Consider the following 24966-nt stretch of genomic DNA (forward strand, 5'->3'; position numbering starts at 1 on the left):
AACATCTATATTTTAATCTTTCTCATTCCATCAAAAATGTCTCATGTAGAGATACTTCTGCAAGTTACATACTGTGCTTACAACACTAGGGGTGAAAAGAGGTAATAAACAAAACTCCCAGTGTAAATGTGTGGGAGGTGTTTGAAACTATAGACTGAAACGGTTCCAACAAGAAATACATTTGTCCAGTCCAGATTGCCTTAGCTTCCAGATAAAAAAATATTTTGGGGGGCATTGTATACCTGATTTTATTAAATGGCTGGTTCTCTTTTTATATACACAGAATTTATATTTCTGCCTATCTTTGTAACTGGTGCCTAAAAGCTATTATTGAATAAATGGCTAGCAATAAGGACCAATATCTATACAAACTCACCCTTTATTTGGGTGTAATTCACTATTTTCAGGTGCTAATCGCCTCTAAGAATGACAGCTGCAATTAGTTAAATAAACCGTATGTTTACTATTAGAGCATTAGGCTGTTTATAAGCCCAAATAACTAATAAAATTGCTATCTCCTATTATTACTGTTTACATTATCAGATGCTGAATTTTATGGCCTTTTCCAATTATTCCACTTAATTTTTTGCTGCTCATCCATTTGCTGAACATCAAAATAAAACCAGTCAAAGAGAGAAGGGTTTTTAAAAGCCTAGACAACTGTACTTAAAATGAAAATAAATGCCTTATTTGTAAACACTTATTTTTATATTGTATATTATCTAGGCCTTTTAAAATGTATTATTCTTATAAGTCTAGGATTCCTATAACATTTATTTAGACTGGATGATTTTTTTAAAATTGCTTTTAAATTGCTTTTGAAATTATTGAAGAATATAACTCTGCATTCCACATTTATGTCCAAACATTTAATTTTAGCAATTTCGCAGGCTCCCTAGAAAACCATCATTTACTCCTTTACAATGTAAGGAATATATGACAAAGGTCATCTTTCAACTTTCTCTAAACACTTCTTTTCTATCCCCTTTTGTTAGGAATTCTAAAAGACTAAATTTTGTCTTAAGTTTCACAAAGCAATTTAGGAGAATATTTAAGCTGGAATTCTTTTAAAGCTGTTATTTTCAGGACACATTAATATTGCATGTTTTGGGGTTATATATGTAATGAAGATCCCAAATTATTGGTTAAATAAGATTTCTCATTTGTTAAATATATTTACTAATTTAAAGTTATGAAAGATATCTAAGTGTTTATACTTTTCCCATGCTAATAATCATAAAGAGTCTTACCCAGTGGTCATATAGGCTATACTTTGTGGAAGTTTTTTTTATTTGTTTGTTTCTTGTTTGTTTGGGGTTTTTTGTATACAAAGAATTCACATATTTGCCTTCCTTAGTGGAGCTGATGAAACAAAAATATAACAACGAATATATTCTGAGTTATATTTGCATTTTATGATAATTATGTTTAGAACAAACCTTTAAAATCTTCCAATAATTTACTTTACATTTGTATATTTCTAAAAGATATACTTTTTACTGTCAAAATATGTGACTTTTTAGTTCTACTCAATGTTTTTAAATGTGGGTCTACAAACAGTGCATTTAAAAAAAAATTTATCAAACAATAGAGGACAGTTGCCTGAGCCCCAATTGGAGACGGAAATGGATGGCTGAACTTTATCACTTTAAACCCCCCACTGTTATACAACATGGCCACACAAGTGAGCACACGAACCCATCTGAGCCTCAGTGCTATAAATGTTTTAATAGTTTTCTTGAAATCTGCAAATGGAACAGTCCACAGATGATGCCTCCTCCTTTGAATGTCATTATTATGTCCTTTACAAGTTAATTAATAAAAAAAAAAACTTAGATGTTTCATTAGCATTTGATGAAACCTTATTATGCCTTGATATTTTGATTCTGTGGGTGAATAAAAATCCTTGGAGAAATGAAAATCTTGGAACATGTGCAAGAATATCCACGAGGTATCAAATACAGTTTTTAAAAGGTTTGCAAACATTTACTATTACTTTTAAAACGTGTTACATGTGATTTAATAGAAAGTATCATATAGTTTAACTTGTTTCGAGATTAAAAAGTAAATGTTTACTTCTTTGTTTAAAATGGTAATTCTAGTGATGAGAAAAGCAATTTGCCCATTATAGCTTAGTTAAAAATAATCTTTATCAGTTACAGAATGTAGAATTACTTCATTAACTAAGGTAATATTTCAAGTAGCTAACCCTAAAAAAAACAAAAAATTTCCATGCTCTGTTCCGTTTCCACATAAACTTATTTGTTTCATCTGTGGTGGGGGAGGGGTGGAATCTAGCCATGGCCATAAACTCTACTATCATCACTTTCCTCTCCAATGCATCCTACTAGATCCATAGGGAAGTAGGAGAGATAGAAGATGGTTCATGATAGTTCATCAATATCACAAGAGAGAAAAAGATACTGGTAGCACATGTTGTGCTGACAGCAGCATATGCATGCCAGTGAGAGCATACCAGTATTGTCAAATCAGTTGCAATTTTTCATGGTTGAGAATCAAATGAAATGCTTAAATGTATTGAGTCATTGGACTTAGTGACTAATTACAGCTAGATTTATGGCTGTGCTAAAATAAAGCTACTTAGAAAACAGACTAAATTCCCTGAGATACCCAGCCTGACTGATGACTCACCTTAAATTTGGAAAGCATCATTTATCCTCACTTCTTTGTTTGTCTGTTTGACGGCTTGCCAGTATCCATTAAGTAGCTGTGAGGAAAGGGAAAAGTGCTGTGTCGGTGCATGACAAGACACTGGGATTGATTTGTGGCTTTTGATAATTCCTGGATGCTTTTATCTGCTTTAGTATAGAAACAGATCTGCAACTGCTGATAATCGCTGGCTGTTACTATCCCAGGCATCACTTACTTAACCCAAGTAACTTCAAATCTGACAGCCTGAGGATAGACATGATTCCCCTCCATTGCAGAATTCCATCTGCAGGGCCTGAGCCTCCCCTCTGGCTCCCCACTGATGTACTGGAATCTCCAAGGGTATCTCACCTGTGCTTGAGAACAAGTCTGCTCACTTTTATCTGCTTTGCTTTGCTTGCTGAAATCTGCTGCCCCCAAGTTACTAAGGGAGGAATCCTTCCACAGCCACCCTGGCCAGTGACCTTGCTTCCTGTGCCCTCAATCAAAACAGTGCCTTCAGCATTTGCTGTGGTTCTCTCTCTCTTCCTCCTTAAGCTCCCTAGAACCAAGCTGGCGAACAGACTAACAGACTACTATTTACACTTTTGCACCTCTATACCAGCACTTTTATCCTCCTGAGACTACCTCCCTTTTATCATTTTTTTTTTTTTGAACAAAGCATCATAAAATAGATACTTTGAGCACATAATGAAAATAGGAGCCTATTAGGCATTTGGATTCAGACAATCCAGTTTATGGAAACTTCATACAGGAAGGTCACATTTAAATTGAGATGGAAAGAATGAGAAGGGGCTGACTATGTGATGAGAGAGAGAAAGAGCATATGAAATTTTGGGGTGGGGTGATGGAAAGGCGAGACAGAAGGCAGGACATGTGAAGGCCTTGAGAAGGGGAGAATCTGGTCGTTTTAATGGCATGAAAGGGGCCAGACTAGCTACAAGCTTTGAGAGAGAAAGGGACAGAGGCTATAGATAAAAACGACCACAGGTTGTATAAGTTATAGTAAAAAGGATTTATGTATAGACTGGTGGGAAGGCATTTAAAATTTCTACAAAGGGGATTAATATTGCCCAATTTATGTCATTTATGATATAAAACCAAAAATGTATGAAAAACAAGTTTTTTTAAAAAAAGGAACAACAAAACCGTGGTGATATTTTTGGATACAAAATGCTTATATACCCATTTTCACAATGTAAAAATCTTTTAATATAAATGTGAACATGTATGAGCTTAGGAATATGAAGGTTTATTGGGGAATATTGTTAAAGGTGGGATTTATTACATGAATAAAATTTATTAGGAGGAAACTTCTCAATATCTATTGAGTTACTGCATGCACATTTTTTGTCTTCTTAGAAAGCTGTGAGAAATTATTAAGTAATGTCCATAAAATGCTTTTCATTTCTTTGAAGAAAGCAACATTATAAATAGAAAAATTGCAACTGGTAAGTCCTGACAGTTTCCAAAGTCCTCATTCAGAAGCAAAGGGGAATTTGCTTATTGAAATTGCTCATATTCAGCTAAGTTCTCAAAAGCATTTGTTTTCATAAATTTCTTCAAAACATAAGGAATCTTGAGTTTAAGTTATTAAAAAAATCTGACTGTATTATATTTTGAAAAAAAAAACTATACTTATAACCGTATCATATAAAATGCTTTATATCATAGTGAAAAGGACTACCATTCTCTTTGTGCCTTTATAAGCATATCTGTCTGTGGCATCACAACTATCCATTTATTGAAGGTTCTCAGATCTTGACCACATGCCATAATAGTAATGTTTTAGCTACTGTTGTTCATTTTACATAAGCCTCTTAAGAAATAGACCCAAATTGGCACAAAAACAGTAGATTATCAGTACAAAATTTCATTGTTGTGTACTTTTTTTTTCAAAAAAAAATGTATGTTTGGGGCATCTGGGTGGCTCAGTCAGTCAAGCATCTGACTTCAACTCAGGTCATGATCTCATGGTTTGTGGGTTCGAGCCCCACATCAGGCTCTATGCTGACAGCTCGGACCCTGGAGCCTACTTCAGATTCTGTGTCTCCCTCTCTCTCCCTCTCTTTATCTGCCCCTCCTCCACTCTCTCTCTCCATGTCTCTGTCTCAAAAATAAATATTTAAATTTTTTTTTTAAATGTATGTTTTTCATACTTTCATCACAAATACAAATTTCTTTGGCTTTAAGCAATAAAGCCCAATGCTTTTCTCTTAGAATATCTCCCTCCTCCTTTGTAAGTTTTATACTTATTCACAAAGGACTATTCCAATATCGGATGCTATTGTCTGTGGTTCTTCCTGGAGCAAGTGTTAATTAATCTCTGTGGGTGTGTATGTAGACTAGAGATGGGGGAGAGGGGAGGAGGGGCAGCTGTCAAGGGAGTTGACCTCATCTTTATAGGAGAGCAGACTGATGTTCTATATAAAAAGCTTTTGGAAAAGGAAATGGAGCAGCCACTTCCCAGGGGCTCCCCCAGTGGTCAGAATCCTTCATTGCTTTAGATCCTCTGGCTTTTGTTCTTCTGAGACCACTTGATTGGATGGGTTGCCATTGTTCTTGTTCATAATTTGGCATATTTTTACCTGTGCTCTTCAGAAAAGATGCTTGGGATAGGATAGATGCATGCTTTCTCTGAAAACACCAAAGTACATAATACATTCCAAATGGAAAGGGAAATGAAAGAGAAAATATATTTAAAAAATAATTTATAGAAACACCCCGTGGGATGTATGTTTTTAAAAATCCATCTAATGTTCTTGCTGAGTTCCTACTAAGTGTATTATATTGAGGAGAACTTAGATATCTAGAAAATAGTTCATACCTTTTTATATATTTACTTTTCAGTGCAAAAGTTTCCAAAGAATTCTACTTATTGAATTCGGGTGACAAATTATACTTGGGGAGATTATAAATAAAACATTTTCTGAGGTTTTAGGTAATCTAAAATTATATAGAATATCAAAACTAAAAGAGGAAAAAATAATTCAACAATGCTTCGGGTGAATATAGAAAATGGTTTTTCTATACTGTATTATAGTTTTAACAATAAAAAATGTCTTTCAGAAAAAAGTAGCATGAATACAAGTCAAAGATTTTATTCAACTAATTAATATAAGAGCCAGGAAGCCGGTAAGATTGGTTCAAAGGAGAAATTGAGGAATAAAGATTTACAGAAACAGTAAATTTAAATTTCCTCATGAGCATAAGTGCTATGAAATTTTTAAACAATAAAGACATCCCATAGGCTCCTAAACACCTCCAAAAAGGCATTCTAGTCTATGGTATGTATGTGTACTTACACATTTGTTTGTGTATTTGTATATTAACTAAAGTGATGCTTAGAGACTGTTATTAATTGATTTTATAGCAGATGGTGTGGTCGAGAAAGAACGAAGGGAGAATGAAACATTATTATAATAATTACTTACCTTGTATTCAGTTTGTTTTCTTTTTCTAAATTCTTTAATAGAAGTCAGAAGGTAGCAGTTTCTGGGAAATGTGGCAAGACTTAAAAGTCATCTTCAGGAGAAACTAGAGATTTTTGAGTGGACGTTAAATGGGGAAAGTGTTTCTTCTTCAGTGTCTCTTGTACTTGCGTGTGATTCATAGAAAGGTCCTCACCTGTTAAATTTTAAAGGTACTGCTGAAAGGGATACAGACTATTAATGAATCCCACTAAAATTTTGATGGTTTAGAAGATACAAATATTTTCTCATTTGCCTGGAATTCCAGTCATTAATGTAAACACTGGTAGACAGATTAAACACAAGTAACATGCTGGTATGCATGTATCCCTAAAGGTACACCCACACATATCCAGGTGTTCTTTGAAAGGCAATGTGGCCTGGTACTGGAGAGCATGGCTTCCAGAGCTCACATACTTGGTTCCATTTCCTATAAGTGGATTGAATTGGGGCAAATTAGTTATGTTTGTAGAGTGGACCTTATCTTAGTACCTATATCCTAAGATTATGGGAAATAGCCCGATGAATAACAAGTAGTAAATCGTCAAAAAAGCATTAGCTACCATTATTACCTGGCCTATAGTTTCATTCTATAATCAAGGTACTTTAACTTTAAGCATTATTTATACTCATTCATTTTTTGTAATTTTGAAAAACCACTTTTTTTTCCCATTGTTAAATACTTTATAATTAATGCATTCTTTTTTATCCAGAATGGACCATCTGTAATGGTTTTGGGAGACTTCTGCAAGGAAATTGGGGCTAAGGACTGGAGGCCACTTCACTGCCTTGGATGATATAGTCACTGGGATCAAGGTTTTTGTAGAAGTGTAATCTCTCAGAAAAGCTGATTACATTTTAATTTTCCCCAGAGAAAAAATCTTTTCTCAGAGAAAGAAAATTTAATAGCCAATGAATATAAATTTTGCAATAGCAGGTAAAAAACAGAGTCACTTTTAATCCTAACAAAATCATCCTAAGAGCTTATTTTTAAAATTCAGATTCTTATTGGTTAGCCCCCCAAAATTCTGATTTAGTAGTTAACCATCAAAGCTTAGAAATCTGCATTTATAATGAGTACCTCAGGTGATGGGCATGCATATTGGCTTTAATGTACCATAAGTGCTTTTACATAAAAGGAAAATAAATTTAAAAATTTAAATTTGGCATAAATATTTAATATCAAAAATATATATTTGTACGTATTATACAACAAATCATATTATGGGGTATTAGTATCTATTTTTATTTGGATCTGAATCCTAATTTCTGCTATAAATCACTAAGGGATTGCTATTTTACACAATTTAATTCAGTTTATTTTTTAATAACTCTTGGTTTTCTGTTTTCTCCACTGGTGTCTTTATATATATTTATTCATTTTTAATTTTTTTCTTGGCATTATTTGCTAGGCAAAGAACTATAGAAGATAAAGATGAATATGATTTTATCCCTGCTCTTAGGAACTTAAAACCTCCTAGAGGACATCACCTACACCAATAATCTTATGACCGTTTATGCTGAACTAGATCCATGGGGAAAGCATTTAGCATGGCACATAGCAAAGGGAGATTAGCTCTGACAGAGGATATCATGGAAAATTTTATAGAAGAGGTATAGTTATTCAATGATTGCTTTTACTAGGTGCATTTATTATTCTAGAATCTAAGGATATGGTAATGATGAAGACTTTAGGTCACTCTTCTTAGATACCTTCTCTTCTGGTGGGCATGAGAACTGGCCTTAGAAATAGGTAACTAAGGAAATTGGTGAGGAAACTGAAGTTCTTATCACTCAGTTTGCTTGCTTTTATTTGCATTTTTATTTTAACACAGCACAATGTAATAAGATATCTTCCAAATATCCATGGGTCAACTTTGGTTGACATTCCTGTAACCAAGAGCCAGGTTCTCTGATCATTACATTAACCTGGGAAGGCCCCCCCCCCATCCCCAAAAGTAATGTACCACTCTCACGCTAATGAATTATCAGTTTGCTTCTTGTTTCACTAAGTTTTCACATCTTACGGTGGTGATCTAGTCTAGGTATAACTTTAGCATCTTGATCACAACAAGCACCTGATTCATATTTTTTTACTAGCTCAGTTGAAATCTGATTAGATAAGTACATTATAGGCTATAAAATGTGTGCGAAATTCATAATGACCTCCTTTAAAAAATTGCAGAAATAAGATTAAAGCACATTCTGGAGAGCTTTTTGAGAATATCTGTATATCAGAAAATTTGGCTGAGAAGCAATCTTTTTCTTAATGTATTTTTTTCTCTTCTGAAAATGAAGAACTAAAAATACTTAAAGATGCAGAACAGCAACCTGTCTCCAGTGATCCTCTCTTAATTAATGTGGTGATCTATGTGGAGAAAAGGGACAATTGCAAGAGTCCCTTAATAATTATCTAGCCAAGGGCTTCAGATAATTACAGCAGGAAGATTTTCAAGACACAAAACACTATGCCAAATTTGACCTCTCATTTGATTCAGGCATTTGTTTTAAAAATCTTTTATTTCGGGGCGCCTGGGTGGCTCGGTCAGTTAAGCATCCGACTTTGGCTCAGGTCATGATCTCACGGTTTGTGGGTTTGAGCCCTGTGTCAGGCTCTGTGCTGACAGCTCAGAGCCCGTAGCCTGCTTCGGATTCTGTGTGTCTCTCTCTGCCCCTCCCCTGCTCACACGCAGTCTCTCTCTCTCTCAAAAATAAATAAAAACTTAAAAAAGTCTTTTCTTTCATGTTGACGCTTATGCTTCATAAAGTCAGCCTGATATCAGATGGATCAGGAAAGAAAGACAGTGCTCAGTTCACAGTTGGAGGATTTCAATATAGTGAACCAGTCTTTAAAAAAAACAATAGTGAGGATAAGAAGATGTAGTGGAAAGAAAATCAAGTAATGCTCCGGTAGGAATAGGGAAACGTGGAGTGGAATAATAAAACATATTCAAAATAAGAAGTATTAACTCTTGGCAAGGGAAAAAAATAGTACCAGGAAATGATATGTTCCATTTGTGTAGATGATCATTAATTAGTGTTCTTGCTGTGGGAAACATTTGGAAAAAATGCTGAACCATCACATTCATGAATATTAAACCACCCATTAGCAAAACTTCCCTTTTGCTTAATTTCACAATTGATAGTCTAAATAATATTCGGTCCCCCCCCATTGCAATTAAATAAAAAAAAAATTAAGCCTTTGGGTGAGTTTCTGGACTTTGTAAATTCAGTTAGAAACTGCATAAAAATACTTTGTTTTTGTTAAAAGCCAGCTTGCCTTTGTGATCTTTCTAAATCTTTAAAAGGTCTTTTATCAGCGCTCTCTCTAACTTGAATAATGGCATGCTTTCTGAAAATGATAAACTCTCTGCTTGGTGTGCCTCAAGATACAGAGTATATAAACCATCCTTGGAGATCGAGCTCTCAATTCTGAATTGTCCTTTGGGAGACCAGGCAAGGACACTGCTTTGTATTAAGTGGCCCCAGTATTAAGTATAGCCAGAGGCAACACTACATTTTCTAAATACCTTATATTCTTTTAAAAATGACTGGCATGTCAATGAGATTTAAGTTGAAAAATGCATAGATGTTATATTTTCAGTTTCCCATCTTCCCCGCACCCGCCCCCCCGCCCCCCGAGTTATTTCCCTATTTTAGCAGCCTTTTCTCTCAGGTGCCTTGCACTCCACAGTGGTGTGTGTTCACACTAACCAAGGCAGTTGTCTTGCCTGCCAGAAATAGCTGTGACATTTAAAGAGAGGACCAGACGAGAGAGCAGTCTTTAACACCCAAGGCTGAATAGCTAATAGTGAAATTGGGACATCAGTTACAGAGATTTAGGGGTAATATGATTACAGGTCCATCTTTACATGTTTTATGGAAGTGATTTCTATCCTAAATATGATTAAAACTAACCCATGTTTATCTTGTTTATTGATTTATTAATTCATCAATACATATTGTGCTATACTGTGAAGATAATAAAACTGAAAGTCTAATAATTCACATCTAGACACTCACTGTATACATGTTGTATAACACCTACCTGTAACTGATGTGTGTATGTGGTTTGAAAGTCTTGTTTTATAGGTATGCAGATGAAATACAGATTATCTAATCTGTTAAATTATAATTTATACCTTGAAAGAAGCTTCAAGTTTCTAAACTACTGATACCCTATTGTATCATGCTGCCCTTTTTCCTGAAGTAATGTTTGTATGTTTCTTTTGATGAAGTATGTCTCTAGTTGATCATTGTGGTTTTCATACTTGCTTCAAGGAACTCTGTATTCCTTTGATGTGCCTAATAACCTGTCCCAGGCGGAGAGGAATTGATGGAACCACGTCTATCTATTTACACAGAGATTTTAAAAACTTTCTTATGAAGAGATAGTTATATTATACTCAATAACAATTATGCTATGATAATGATACAGAAGTTTAAAATGATTGGCTTGTTGGGGTGCCAACAAAAAGAAAAAAAAAAGAATGCCAGAACACTGGAAAAGTTAGGGCAAGAGAAGATTAAATAGTTCCCCAGACTTAAATTCCAGAGATATTAAAATTAGAAGAAGAGTATAAAATGAAGGTAAATTGGGGCACCTGGGTGGCTCAGTCAGATAAGCATCCTACTTGGGCTCAGATCATGATCTCACGGTTCCTGAGTTAAAGCCCCAAGTCGGGCTCTGTGCTGACAGCTTAGAGCCTAGAGCCTGCTTCAGATTCTGTATCTCCCTTCTCACTCATGCTCTGTCTCTCTCTCTGTCTCTCAGAAACTGAATAATGTTAACTTTTTTTAAATGAAAGTAAATTAAGCAATAAAAGTTTGTATAGGAATGTGCAAAACAAATACAATAATTCAGAATAATTAAATGTAGATTTATATTGAATTGTTTTTAATCTTAAAAATCAAATTTCATTTCTTCTCATTTTAAAATGTATTATGGATTGGGGCGCCTGGGTGGCTCAGTCGGTTGAGCGTCCGACTTCAGCTCAGGTCACGATCTCAAGGTCTGTGAGTTCGAGCCCCGCGTCGGGCTCTGGGCTGACAGCTCAGAGCCTGGAGCCTGGTTCCGATTCTGTGTCTCCCTCTCTCTCTGCCCCTCCCCCGTTCATGCTCTGTCTCTCTCTGTCTCAAAAATAAATAAATGTTAAAAAAAAATTAAAATGTATTATGGATAGTCTCTTTTGCATATGTCAATTTTATGCCAAAGTAGCTTTTTTCTTGTTTGCAAATGCTTGGAATTATTAAAAAATGTTGTATGATTTAGGAATTTGGGTGAATAGAAAGTGGTTTGGTATATAAATATAGTGTGTGTACATATGTATGTCTATCTATATATCTATGCTTTAGACTTGGCTTTTAGTTAATGTAACAAATCGGGCCATTCAAATGATTTGTTTAGAAACTAGTTATGGGTCCAGAAAGTCACTCTGTGACAAGAAACTGGCAGTAGAATGCTGTGGTGGTTTTTCATCTATTAAATCCTATTATTGCTGTAAAACAGTTGACAATGAACTCAATCATGTGCGTAGTTCAAAAGTTAGACTAAATCCTTTGCCTACTAAAGAAAAATCAGGATATTGTGCTGGTTGGTTCAACGAAAAAATAACGATACCCAGATTCCACTTGGCACTCATTACTTCTCAGCAGCTGTTTCTTTCTTTCTAATTGATATTTTATTTTTCAGAATCCATTATAAAATTTTTCTATTTAAGACCACAACACCACCATAGCAATTAAAAACATATCTTTAGCATAAGATGAGGCTTTTGAAGTCAGTTTTACTGTTAAGCATCTTTGTGACTTTAGGCAAACATGCAATCTTTGATATTCATGTTTATCATCAATAAAACGAGATGATTAACCATGAGATCATCCAATAAATATAAGCTGCTTCCGCTGCCTTTGTCACCCTTAGATCCTTCATATTTATAACCCCATTAACTATCTTTTTGTAAAAACAGAGACCATATGTTTCAGGCTCCTTTGGGTTCTCCTGTTTCCATTAAGAAATATATGTCCAGACACATGTCCTGCCTCTTCCAAAGTAAACATCCCTGTGTTCTTGACTCCATCCTTTTCTCTCTCTTTTGAGATTTTTATGTTACCAACAAAATCCCTGTCTTGTGAAACTCTCTCCCTATTGAAATCATTAAAATCTCTCCATTTCTTTTGTTGTCATTGTTTATTTTTGAGAGAGAGATAGAGTGCGAGTGGGTGAGGGGCAGACAGAGAGAGAGACACAGAATCTGAAGCAGACTCCAGGCTCTGAGCTGCCAGCACAGAGCCTGATGTGGGGCTCGAACTCACAGACCGTGAGATCATGACCTAAGCTGAGGTCGGATGCTTAACCAACTGAGCCACTCAGATGCCCCTCTCTGTTTCTTTAAAATAAAAACAAAGCAACGAAACAAAAAACAAAACCCAAAAGACTAGTAGTCATTGCAAATCCCATTACCCTAAAAATTAATTGTCCCGACAACTTTCTCTACTCATAACTTCTCAGTTTTGTCTCCAAACCTGGCCTCCCACTGTCCTATTTATTCTTTTGTTCCCTGAAATCTGACTTCTTCAACTTTTCTGGATTATTCAACAAACCTAAATATTTAATAAACATATATGCATCCCATTGCATAAAATTCTTAGTACTAATAGTGTACCTGTGTTCTTCTTTTATTTTCTTTTTTCAGTTTTTGAAACCGCCAGTGATAGTACCAATCTGTCAGTAAAACTATTTTCATTTAGCTTCTAAAATATTGTTTCCTGTCTGCCTTTGCTTTTACCTCTTTTTCCTGCCTTGCCTTCCAGCTAAGAAGTTTCTTCATGTGATACTGTAATGTTTTCTTTCGCTTGTCTCTTTTTCTCTTAGTTTTGTGAGCTCTGATGACTTCTATGGAGTATTCAAAATATACCTATATTTCCAAAGCCTCAACTCTAATCTCATATTTTCAACATATATTTATGGAGGCACCTCAGCATCAATATAATAAAAAATGACTGGCATTAAAATTTACTTTGTCCTCTTTTTCTCTGTTACAACTACTAATGGTCCCCATCTTCCTAGTCAAACTCAAAGCTTGTTTTTATCCCTTTTCCTTGCGTCATCTGTGCATTCAGGTAATGTGGGAGCTTAAGAGCCTCACATTTTTGTACATTTTGAAAGTGAGGCACTAGCTGCCTTCTGTTGGAGACTGTATTTCAAGGATTTTTGTAAAGTGAACAGCCTTGGAAGATAAAGATCATTTCTTTGTCTAAAGCAAAGGGTGAGTGTGTTTATAGCCTTGGTTAGAGATAATGTACCATTCTGGAGCAAAGGAAAGACATGTTCACTGCCTACTATAAAAGATTCAGGTTCCTAGACCCTGGATTCCTCCTCTGTAAATGCAATTCACTGACTGGAGGTGTCACCTGAACTTCCCTGTAGGAAGTAGGACTTAGAGAATCAACTCAAGAAAATGATGATACTTTGGCTACTACTGTTGTTATAGGTAAAAAAGACATTTACCTCTGACCCAGAACTCTTGTGTTTTTGGCCAGTATCTGTAAAACTGTGGGAGACTACCTTGTTAGCTTGCAAGTAGGATAAAATCTCAGACTTCTCACAGTTCTTAAATATCAGTGGCTAAATTCTGTCCATTCAACTTCTACATCTCACCAAGGCAATCCCTTTGCTCCATTTCCATTCCCATTCCTCTAGTCACCAGACCACCTCTTTCCAGATTATTGCTGTGGCTAATCCACTTCATAATCCTTCCATTTAATAATAATTTCTATTAGTTGAGTAGGTTGATATTGGCAATAAGATTGCCTGTTTGATAATAATATAACATAAAATATATGGAAGCTCTATCTCTGAATTAGATTATAGAGAAACAACATTTTCTGTTTCATAATTTATAATTCGGAGGAATTTATTGATAAATAATATAAAAGTTATCATTGGTCAATTCATTGTACAAAATAGGGTTAATTCTACATTTGTCTTCTCAAATTGTATAGCCCCTTAAACACAAATACATTACACATTTTTGGAAACAAGTCACAGTGTTACCAAGTTATTGTGACACCTCGTCTTAAATACTAATGTTGCAATATTGGTTTTTGCCATTTTTTTAATAATTTCTTTTTTAATTTATATCCAAGTTAGTTAGCATATAGTGCAACAATGGTTTCAGGAGTAGATTCCTTAATGCCCCTTACCCATTTAGCCTGTCCCCCTCCCCCACAACCTCTGTTCTCTATATTTGAGTCGCTTATGTTTTTGTCTCCTTCCCTGCTCTTATATTATTTTTGCTTCCCTTCCCTTATGCTTATCTGTTTTGTATCTTAAATTCCTCATCTGAGTAAAATCATATGATATTTGTCTTTCTCTGACTAATTTAGCTTAGCATAGGTATTTGCCATTTTTAAGACCTCTGTACTCTATATTTTTATCCCATGTATGTCTCTCTGTCAAGGTTATAATTACCTGATATAGCTGTCTACAGTTTCATAGACACATTACTAACCCTTCTGTGAGATTGACCCAAGAGTCTACAAAAATAAGTCATAATACAGGTTTTGCTTTTCTTCAATTATGAGAAGTTAGTTATTGCAAGGATAAGAGGTGCTTCTTTACCAGCATTATAAACATCAAGAAAAGTACATTCTTCTTTAAGTACTAGTGCTGTGAATATTTCTTATCCTCGGTCTTGTTTAAATATAACATTACTTGTAAATCTTTAGTTAAAAGCAATTAGGACAGTGTCCTTGTAGCATTTGCACTGATATATAAAAGGCAAATGCTATAGAGCTATCTCACTTGGATGTACTCAGAATATAACAACCTCAATCTACTACAAGTTTTCAGCTGCATTTCTAGGCAGCTGAGAGAAAGGAGACAAAAAGGATGACTTGTGAACCAGTTTGAGAAAGGCAAAACTCTGAGGTCCAATGGAGAGTCGCATGTAGCCAGTCAATGAAAAAGGCAAAAGCTTCAATTCTTAAAACAGTTGTTTGTTTCAATCATTCCCCCCACACAAAATCTTTATAAAAATTAGCAACAAGATGAAAATATAACAGGTAATATGTATTGAGACAATATAGGATGTACATTTATTGGGATACTTAGATCACAAAAATAAAATGTTTAGGGGCAGCTGGGTGGCTCAGTTGGTTAAGTGTCCAGCTTCAGCTCAAGTCGTGTTCTCATGGTTCGTGGGTTCAAGCCCCGCATCTGGCTATGCACTGACAGTGTGGAGCCTGCTTGAAATTCTCTTTCTCTTCTCTCCCTGCCCCACCGCCACTTGTGCTCTCTCTCTCTCAGAATAAACTTTAATATATATATATATATATATATATATATATATATATTATATTAATATATAAAATCAGAAATTTAATATATATTATATATATATATATTTATATATATAATATATATATTTAAAAATAAAATGCTTAAGACACTCCAGAACCAAGTAGATGCCTAGTAAATATTTGTATTGTTCTGACTGCACTGGTCATTATAGGCTATTTTATGTATATCATTTCATTTATTACAACAGTCTGGGACAGGTTTTATTATTATCATTTTCCATTTGAGACATCTCATAATCTCACAGATACCATCTACTGCTAGGTCAGTTGGCTACCAAATCCCATGCTCTTAAAAGCATATTTTTTCCTTGTCTTCCCAACAACAAATAATATATACAATTGTTGGAGAGAGGGGACTATGACACAAAGTATTTAGAATGATTGTGTAACCACATTTTTAGTTCCTCAAGAGTAATAAAATTAGGAATCATCCTTAATGTATAGTTTCCAACACACACACACGCACGTGAACCCACCCCACCTACTCTTTGTAACTGTAGAGACAGTTGCAGCATCTTAAATACAGAATATTCTGTGTTTTTTTTTCTCCCTTTTATACAGAAATTTAGGAGTCTCCACTTAATAAAAGCCAAAAAGAGATCTAAATAAATCAAATTAAAGAAATGCAAATGGTTGAAAATTAAATCCAGAACTCCAGAAATAATGGATGCTTTAAAAGTGATTAAAGAACACAAATAAACATTTAGTGCCTAAAGAAAGGAAAAAAAAAAAAGACAACATTAAACAGAGCAAAGGGTATTCACTTGTTGTGATGAGGAAATAATCTTTGATTCCCCTTCAAATTCTCTGTGGGATAAGGCAGAGTAAATAAACATCATGACTAAGTGTAATATCTGCCCCATGGACTTAACGGGCCATTATGTTTTATTATGATAACCAAAATAAATTTGGTGTAGGGGCTTGGGAGAGATTGCCATTTCCAAAGTAAAGCTAAGGAAGACAAGGCTATGACCCAGGCAGAAGCTTTATTGGTTGATCAAAAGGATTGAAGAAGGAAGCTCAAGTGATGATATTGCAAAGCATTCTAAAAAACTGTGGTTTCTGTGCCACATATTTGGCGGCAAAATGAACAGTATTTCTGACAATTTTATCATCTTTATTCTGTTAAAAGACACTAAGGAAAAGGTTTAAACCAGAAAAATGCTACGCATTGAATTAATAATAAGCTATTTTTCTTTATAAAAATTAATTAGCTTAGTGTTTGCAGATTTAATAGCTATATGGTAAAAAATACATTCTATCTGGTTTTGTCCTTGTAAATACATTTCTCATAGACAAAGAGATAGGCAATTCTTTTAGTTCCTTTTTTTTTATTCTGATAAAAATAGGGACAAATTTCTAAGTAGTAATAGACTTCAGATATTTAATCATAAAATATTTTGTGTGTTTTAAACTCTTCATTTTTCGAAACTTGATTTTATCTTGTGTAAGCTCAGATTAATGTTTCGATAAGAAGTTTGTTGTTGTTTTTCAAGAATCTTGACAAATAATATTGCATAATAGCTAAGTGCCTTTGGAGCCAGACTGCCTATTTCTGTTAATTCATTGATAAAATAGAGATAATAGTAGTAACTTTCTCATAGAATTGTTTTCTAAGATCAAATAATGCTTGTGAAACTCTTGAGACAGTACCAAATATAGAGTAAGCTATAAATGAACCTTAGTTGTAAAATGGAAAATTAAGCATTTTAATATTTTACTTGAATGACCTTATAAGGATACACCCAGGCCATTACCTTTCTTGATAATCTTTTAAGTAGATTTCCTTTTATCTCCGATGTGTTGAAACATGGATAGAGGTTTTCAGAGGAGACTTTTTCTAAGTAACCAAAAGAAAGTAATGACCATAATAGTGTGACAAAGCTTAACAATGAAATAATTTACAGGATAGGGTAATTGCAACACCCACAGAAAGTGACAACTGTGGGGCCTTGTTCCCAGAGTTCTTTTGTCAGTCATAGATACTACTGTGACATATACATGGTTTATGTATACGTACACTATAGAATTCCAGATACTATGGAATATAAAGATATTCCAACTTGAAGGCTGAGATCCACTTGAAGAGTTTTTCTTCCAATTCTTCAAAGCCTTTCACATGTTACTGGCCTCTGTTCCCAGTAGCAAGGAGACTCTTGGAACCTCAGATATCACATGCATCTGATTACATGTACTGTGCTGTGCTCTGGCTTTCTTACGGCCTTTCCTAGTCTTACTTTCTTAGATGAAGAAGACACATCTTTATACTGCTCTTTAAGATTCTCCTCCCAGATTTAACATCCACTAGTCTTGAAGCTACTGTATTCACTCTGTGCTTCAGAGCCCTATTGGTCCCATCCAGTCTTTGGTGTATGAGCAGTTCATTTTGCCTGACATATTTTCTCCCAGTCAGATATTAAGACCAGTTTCCCCCGAGTTTTGAAAACAAATACCTGGATCTTGGATCACTGAGATTTTGATGGCAGATTTTTTTCTTTCTGGGAGCCTTTTAGCATTCCTAACATCCCTAAAATATAGAAGAAGACTCCTGATCTCTAACTCCTCATTGATTCTGTACCCAGTTGCTAGTTTTAAGACTTGCCTCCATATATCAGTGCATTTGAAAGGTAAAATGACTGGCTGCTTCTGAGCTTAACACAAGAGTAGATCTTTCTTAGTTTGACCTTTTATTTTGATGTCTCATTCAATCACTATCCAAGGGGGTGTTTTTAAAATTTAAAATAATAAATTTTTAAAAAATGTGTGTGTGTGTAGTAGCATTTTTCATTAATTGAAGAAGAGGATTAATTTTTATATGTGAAAACAAAAAATAGTTTATTCCTAGACTTCCCAATGTACATTAGTGTTTGGAACTAGGTCTATAACCAAGTAACAGGAAAAAAAAAGCTGGCGGTGTTGCTCTCCTGTGAAGTCTTATTAGGTGAGTCAGCTAATTACATGGCATGGTCATAAATATGGCAGTGACTGAGCTGCTTGCTATGCTTACCAAGAAGAATAAAGTTTTAAGATAGAATATTACCACTTGGCTATACAATGGAAATTTCTTCTAAAATATGATTTCACACTAATTCTTGATTTATAGAACAGTTATTTTGTAATTTATGATTCAATGTATTTAAAAATGGGTTGAGAGGTAATACTGATAAATGGCATCCAAAAAAATTCCCAAATAGGTTAATGTATTAATTTTGCACTCCCCTTCATTTTAAGCCTTTAAAAAGTCAAACTAATTTTAATTGCATCTGTTACCTTTATCTTTCTCTCTCTGAGGGGATTGCCAAGACTCAAAAATAAAAGGGCAGAAGAAAATAAATAGTATGCTAATAAATTATCCAAAGTAGGGTATAAGTGGCTTCTAAATACATATTTCTATTGAAGACTGGTTTCTCTAAAAGTATCATTTAATTAAAATAGATTTGAATTTTAAAAGTTTATTTACTTTGAGAGTGAAAGAGAGTGCACAAGCAGGGGTGGGTCAGTGAGAGAGGGAGGGAGAGAATCCCAAGCAGGCTCGATGCTGTCAGCGCAGAGCCCAACACGGGGCTTGAACTCACAAAGTATGAGATCATGACCTGAGCTGAAATCAAGAGTTGGTTGCTTAATTGACTGAGCCATCCAGGTGCCCCTAGATTTGCATTTTTAATCTGAAAAGATTCCCCTGTAGGTATGAACTATGTGTAGTGTATAATGTGTTTACTGTACACTTATGGTGTTCATCAATTTGACTGTACCCAAGTGATACAGATGGTTGATGACATAGTAATTTGTAAATTTGCTGAGACAATCTGAGTAGGTGTATAACGCATGAAGAGTGTAGGTTGCTTTGCCACTAAGAAAGCCTAGCAGATGACCAGGAACTATATCTTCCCTCAGTCTTGTTGCTAGGTTTTGTTTACCGTGGCATATGCAATTTATGATGAAAATCATGTGCTGTAGTTGCACTTTTTAGTTAAGAGAATTACAATGGTCTCAGGAGCTAGCCTCAGAGATAATCAGTGGTCTAATATAATACATGTGGTATGTGTGTGTTTTCCCACATCCTAAAGCATGCTTATACAAGTGAGTAATAAATGGTGACAGAAAAATTGTGGGCTAAAACATCTAAAGGACAACAGGAGATCATATTATCAAAACTAAAATGTTCTATCTTGTTGGAAAATTAGGCCAACAGAATCTAAAATACTGCTATATTGAAAAAGCAGTGCAAAAAATTCAAAATATTGTACTTACAGATTTGTCTCTATGGCTGTACCAGGCCTATTACCTTTTAATTCCTGCTGATGCCTTGCCCTCCCACTAACTCATTCTCTTTTACATCTATCTCACTACATAATTGAACAGATTAGTCCAATAGGCCTCAACCCCAAGGTCTCTAATGGCAAATAGCCATTAATGCTTATGCTGCCTTATTTTATGCATTCCTAAAGGTATAGCATTGAATGGACCAATTCTGCTGATCATTTTAATTCTGCCCTAGATCTAAACCATAACTATACCCTACCCTTAAAAAATAGAATTTTAATTTAACCATACATATTTTGAAAAGGGGGTAGGAGTTCATTAAGTGTCTCTTTAGCAATATTTTTTATTCTTTGGGTGTTGATTACACCAGAATATGTCAATTTTCATGGTTTCTCATGTCATAGCAGTTAATTACTAGAATGCATTTAAACACTCTTTATAGTCTGGGAACAAATATGATCATTACATCATTTTTTAATTTTCTATTCATAACATTAAGACTTAAAGTACCGTGGTGTTTCTGAAGTACAAATATTGTTTTGGTTTTAAAGATTAAATAACATTGTCCAAAGTTTTTTTTATTAGTATTATTCAACTTCTTTTCTTTATAAAATTCCTTGTTTAAAAAAAAATCTGATTTTGAATCAGATGCTCTTTGCTCTCCATTTCAAATGACATTATTAGAACACTAAGAACTGACAAAAATTTGAAAATATTGAATATATTTTAGCCTTATTTTTAAAAACGATTCTTACACCTGCCTACTTCATTTTATTAGTTTTGAATAAAATAAATGTCGCTTAGCCCTGTCTGCACACATTTCATTTACTTCCTTTTTAAAAATCAAGAGTATATGATATGCACATTATTTTAACAGTCTATGTCACTTTCCTTGGAACAGGAGTTCTGAGCTTGATTTCAAATCAAGCTATATCAAATACTGGATTCTTTAAGATGGGTGCTATGTTGAACCTTTTTTCTCTCTTAAGTTGGAGTTCTTTATTTAGTTTCTTTATCATTAGAGTTACTCTCTTTTGTTTGAGCTGTTGAGTTATTTGGGGTTGATTAACATTGTTTTACAATGCAGCAAAATAACAGTTCTACCCAAAATATCTTTCAGTGTAAACACAGTGAGGAAAATGTTTAAGGCCTAGATGACTGGCAGTGGATGAAGCCATTATTAAAAACATGATCAGGTATTGCTTCTTAGAGTCTTTAGAACACCCTATCCATTTGCCAACAATCTTCATAGGTTTCCAGCTGAAAGATTTTTTAAAAAGTGGTTTTTTGATATATTCACACTGACAGCAAGTACATTGCTCTACTCTAAACCAAACGATGCTGCAGAGTTTACAAACAGTTGATGATGTGGAGTAATAATTTCCAAGGAACATATAAAACATTTGCAGGGCCCTAGAAACCTACATTGTTAACAACCCCAGATGATGGTAGGTTTTGCTTGAGAGGATTGTTTGCAGAAGCAATTTTCATCTCCATTGTGCATTAGAATAAATATACAAAAAACTAAAAGTCCTACAATTGAACAAAAATAATTTTGTTATGCCAAGTATATTAACTTACATTTGTTAAAAGAATAACTGAGGCATATTAACAATTTTAAGGGTTTATTTGAGCAAAAAATTAATTTGAATCGGGAATCTTCCAATCTAGCAGGTAGAAAGGAGCTCGAACTGTACAAAATGAAAGACTAGTAGGCAGAAGGGAGTGGGAACAAGGAAATTATATGTAAGTAAAAAAAAGCAGGTTGGTTATGGGAAGGTTACTTTCCTTTAGGAGATGGCAGGACATTTATCAGGCAGTGAACCTAACTAGTGTTCATCAGGAGATTCCCGAATGACTCCTTTAAGATTCCCATTTCTGGGAGAGCTGAAACTTTAATGAAATTAAGTCTTTGTTTGGTGATATCAGGCTTAGCTTAAATGACTCCATTCTGGGCCTATCTCAGTTTTGTTGTTGTTGTTGTTTGTTATTAACCATTTCCCCCTTTTGATCAGATTCTCAACCTAATTAAGAGATTTGATACTTTAAGGCATTAGCACTACTTCCAGTTACCACTCTGGAGCTCTCATGGTTTTTGCTGAATCTCTGCATAGTACTCACAGCTCACAACGTCAAGTTCAAATTTTTTAAGTTGGTCATTTTCTTTGTTCCTGTTATGATGTTCTATTCTTAGGGAGGTCATTTGCTTGGTGGTTAGCAGCTGTTAACATGCATTTAAATCTTTTGAGAAACTACAGTGCACCGGGGAGACTACTATGATTATTATGGGCAGGATCATTCTTGATGTGTGGAGTGCACTTTACAGCCGTGGTCCCCAGGACCCAAACCAATCAGACTCAAGTCAAAGAAAGACCCCTTTGAAGGGGTCACGTTCTTAAACCAATTGGATTGTTCAGTAATCTTATGTAGCTGAGTCTCAGCTTCCTCAGAAATGTTAATCTAGGTGCAGCAAGTGCTGTTGGCCACAGGAGTGGTTCCTGAAAATAGATAGCCTCATTTATACTTATTCCTAGCCAGGGGAGTAGGGATCTGCCAAAGCTAGTAAATCTTGAATCATGTATGCCTTCTGGTAATTCCTGTTTGAGCCTGTGGCTCAGGACTGGAAGCATGACAGCCATGGAGGCTGGTAAAATGTAAGGGTCTATAGACAAGTGGTTTTATTTTCTTTACCCTTGCCTTGTCTCACTCTCATTGTATAGAGCCTGGTTGCAAAATTCTCCGGATTGGGGTTGTTAACTAGAGATAGGGAAATGGGCCTCTAGTGTTAGGGAGTCTGACATGACAGAGACAGGAGGTGTGAGATATGCACCTGAATTTTTATAGCTTGGAATTTGGCTGCAATGTCAGTGGTCAAGAGTCCTTGGTAGGGTTCTTTCCATGAATCTCATTTTTGCAAAAGCATTAGAGTAACACAATGATGGTCTATAAGTAACAAAAGACTTTAAAATGCCCATAGATAAAGATCTGATGACAGTTCATTATAATGGAATTGATGAGGAATCTTGATTATTTCTGTGACATACATTTTAAGATAATAGCTGGAATTATGACTGATAACATTACACCAGAATATATCATATTTTTATGAATTTTGTACAAATTTGAGAACACATATTTATAACATGCATCTATTTATCTCTATATAGATGTATATATAGATATATATGTATATAAATATATGTGTGTATAAATATATATTCATATGTCCACAAATATAATCTAAGAAGGTTTATCATCACTTAGTTAATAATGCTTAACACATAATTTAACATACCAAATAAACCTAATTGTTTTATCATCTCTCTTTTACAAGGTGAGAGACAACCTCATTGAGATTTTCCAGGGTTCCTCTAGGAATTCTCAAAATTAGTTTGAAGTTAGAATTTGATTTTAAGAAAATGTCAAAAGGTTTGATTAATTAGGATTACAAACCATTATAAAATAAGACTTAATTATCTATTTAACAAAAGTGACAAAAGATGTTAAAGGCAAATACACAGGCTACATAGTGATGGACAAAAACTTAGCTCTCTTAATAGAAGATTGGGTCTTAAGTAATCAAAAACCTGATCAAGTCAATGTGAAGCACAATAAGTCACTTTGGTAAGACACAAGATCTTTGCTGACCAAGCAGATGACTTAAAAAGTAAAGAGAAACCTATGTTTAAAATGTCTTATTATGAGCAGACCAATAAACTAAGGGATTTTTTTCCTTTTAACAGACAAAACCAACTTCCAGTTTTGTACCAGTATACTTTTGATATTAAATCTATTTTTTTTAATTAAATCCATTCTGATCTTAGCCATCACGACCACACATAAAATTCCTTCTCCAATATTCATTTTCCACAAACCTTCTACAACTTTCATGTAGCCATTCAGATGTTTTCCTCTTTCTCATTCTGAAACAATTATTTTACATTCCTTAGCAACTTTTCATATATAGTGGTTTCCTTTGATCTTTATTATTTCTAAGTAGTTTTAACAACATACATTGATTAGAATTCTTAACTCTTAGAATTCTTCATTCCTAGTGAAAACTAAGAAGTCAGCAACTGTGGGTTGTTACACCAGCATTCTGTGGGATTGGTGAATTTATAAACCATTTAACACTATCTAGAAGCATATTCTTCTTGTAGTAAATTTTCCAATGTGGCATCTTTACTAATAGACCCAATTATCTTTAATTCCTCTGTAAAAGAAGGTTTCTCTTACTACATCTATACACTCTATTGAACTTTGCATGCAACTTCTTTTCCTAAACATGAAGGTATATGCCATAATCTAGGCGTGTTTTTCTCATGTATCTTATTACTGTAATATATTCTGGCCTGATACACTATAATAAAAACTTGGGAACAAAAATGTTTCCAAAAGTGTTCAACATTTGTTATATAACTTTTGTTGTTGTTTGTTTGTTTTTGTTTTTGGTGTGGTAAAAATGAATAGAAGCTGAATTTCATATTTTATGATATGGATTATGTTTTGAAAACAAGTCACTATCCATAAATATGAAATATTAATGTTATTTAACATTCAAAGCATAATTAGGCACAGTTCTAAATTGGAGTTAAAATTGAAATTTATTAAGAGATAAAATGGCAAATATATAAGTTAAAGATAAAATTATATCTGGTAATTAAAGTGTTTCTTATGATAATCTCTTTAGAATAGCTGCTAAATGTTTTAGTATACTTAAAAATCTACTAATACATGGAGTTGGCAAATATAGATCACATAGTCATATTCTGAAAAACATATTAGTGTTAGAGACTACTGGAATGAATTTTATTAAATTTGTTAAGAAAAAGGACATACACAACTGATCATCAACCGATAGGTGCTGTTTCTTCTATACTCCATCCATTTCTCCCCACCCAAACCTGGATAATTTCAAAGCAAATACCTAGATATCTTATTTAATAAGCAAACATTTGATTATTTAATTTCTAAAAGTTAAAGACACTTTTTTTAATGCAAAAGCCCAATATATGATCATCCTTAAAAAGTAACTCTCTACCCAGTGTTCAGAGTTCCCTGTTTCATCTTTGCTTAAATCAAGATTCAAATAAGACTAAAATAACATTCTTAAGTTGCAATTTTCTGATGCTCTCATCTACTTTAATCTATAGCTTCTTCAAAACTGTTGTTTACCTTGAAATTTACTTGTTGAAGTATC

At 34.3% G+C, this 24966-nt stretch overlaps 1 protein-coding gene and 1 long non-coding RNA gene across 13 annotated transcripts in view; one reads left to right on the forward strand and one right to left on the reverse strand.

Moving 5' to 3' along the window:
• SNCA (synuclein alpha) overlaps positions 1-24966 on the forward strand; it is a 154751-nt gene that overhangs the window by 96561 nt on the left and 33224 nt on the right. The gene's annotated exons all lie outside the window — the stretch shown is intronic.
• Positions 1-24966, reverse strand: part of LOC122237990 — a 260209-nt gene that overhangs the window by 14253 nt on the left and 220990 nt on the right. For 3 of the 8 annotated variants that reach the window (XR_006216861.1, XR_006216862.1, XR_006216868.1), the window contains exons 1-3: positions 17261-17455; positions 6105-6297; positions 2653-2728 (exon numbers count right to left, since the gene is read on the reverse strand). This is a non-coding gene — a long non-coding RNA (uncharacterized LOC122237990). Of the gene's footprint in view, positions 1-1250; positions 1363-2652; positions 2729-6104; positions 6320-17260; positions 17456-24966 lie in introns of those variants that run through there. The other 5 variants (XR_006216866.1, XR_006216865.1, XR_006216864.1 and 2 more) reach the window with 3 other exon arrangements.

This window comes from Panthera tigris, chromosome B1, assembly GCF_018350195.1.
Source record: "Panthera tigris isolate Pti1 chromosome B1, P.tigris_Pti1_mat1.1, whole genome shotgun sequence".
NCBI lineage: Eukaryota > Metazoa > Chordata > Mammalia > Carnivora > Felidae > Panthera > Panthera tigris.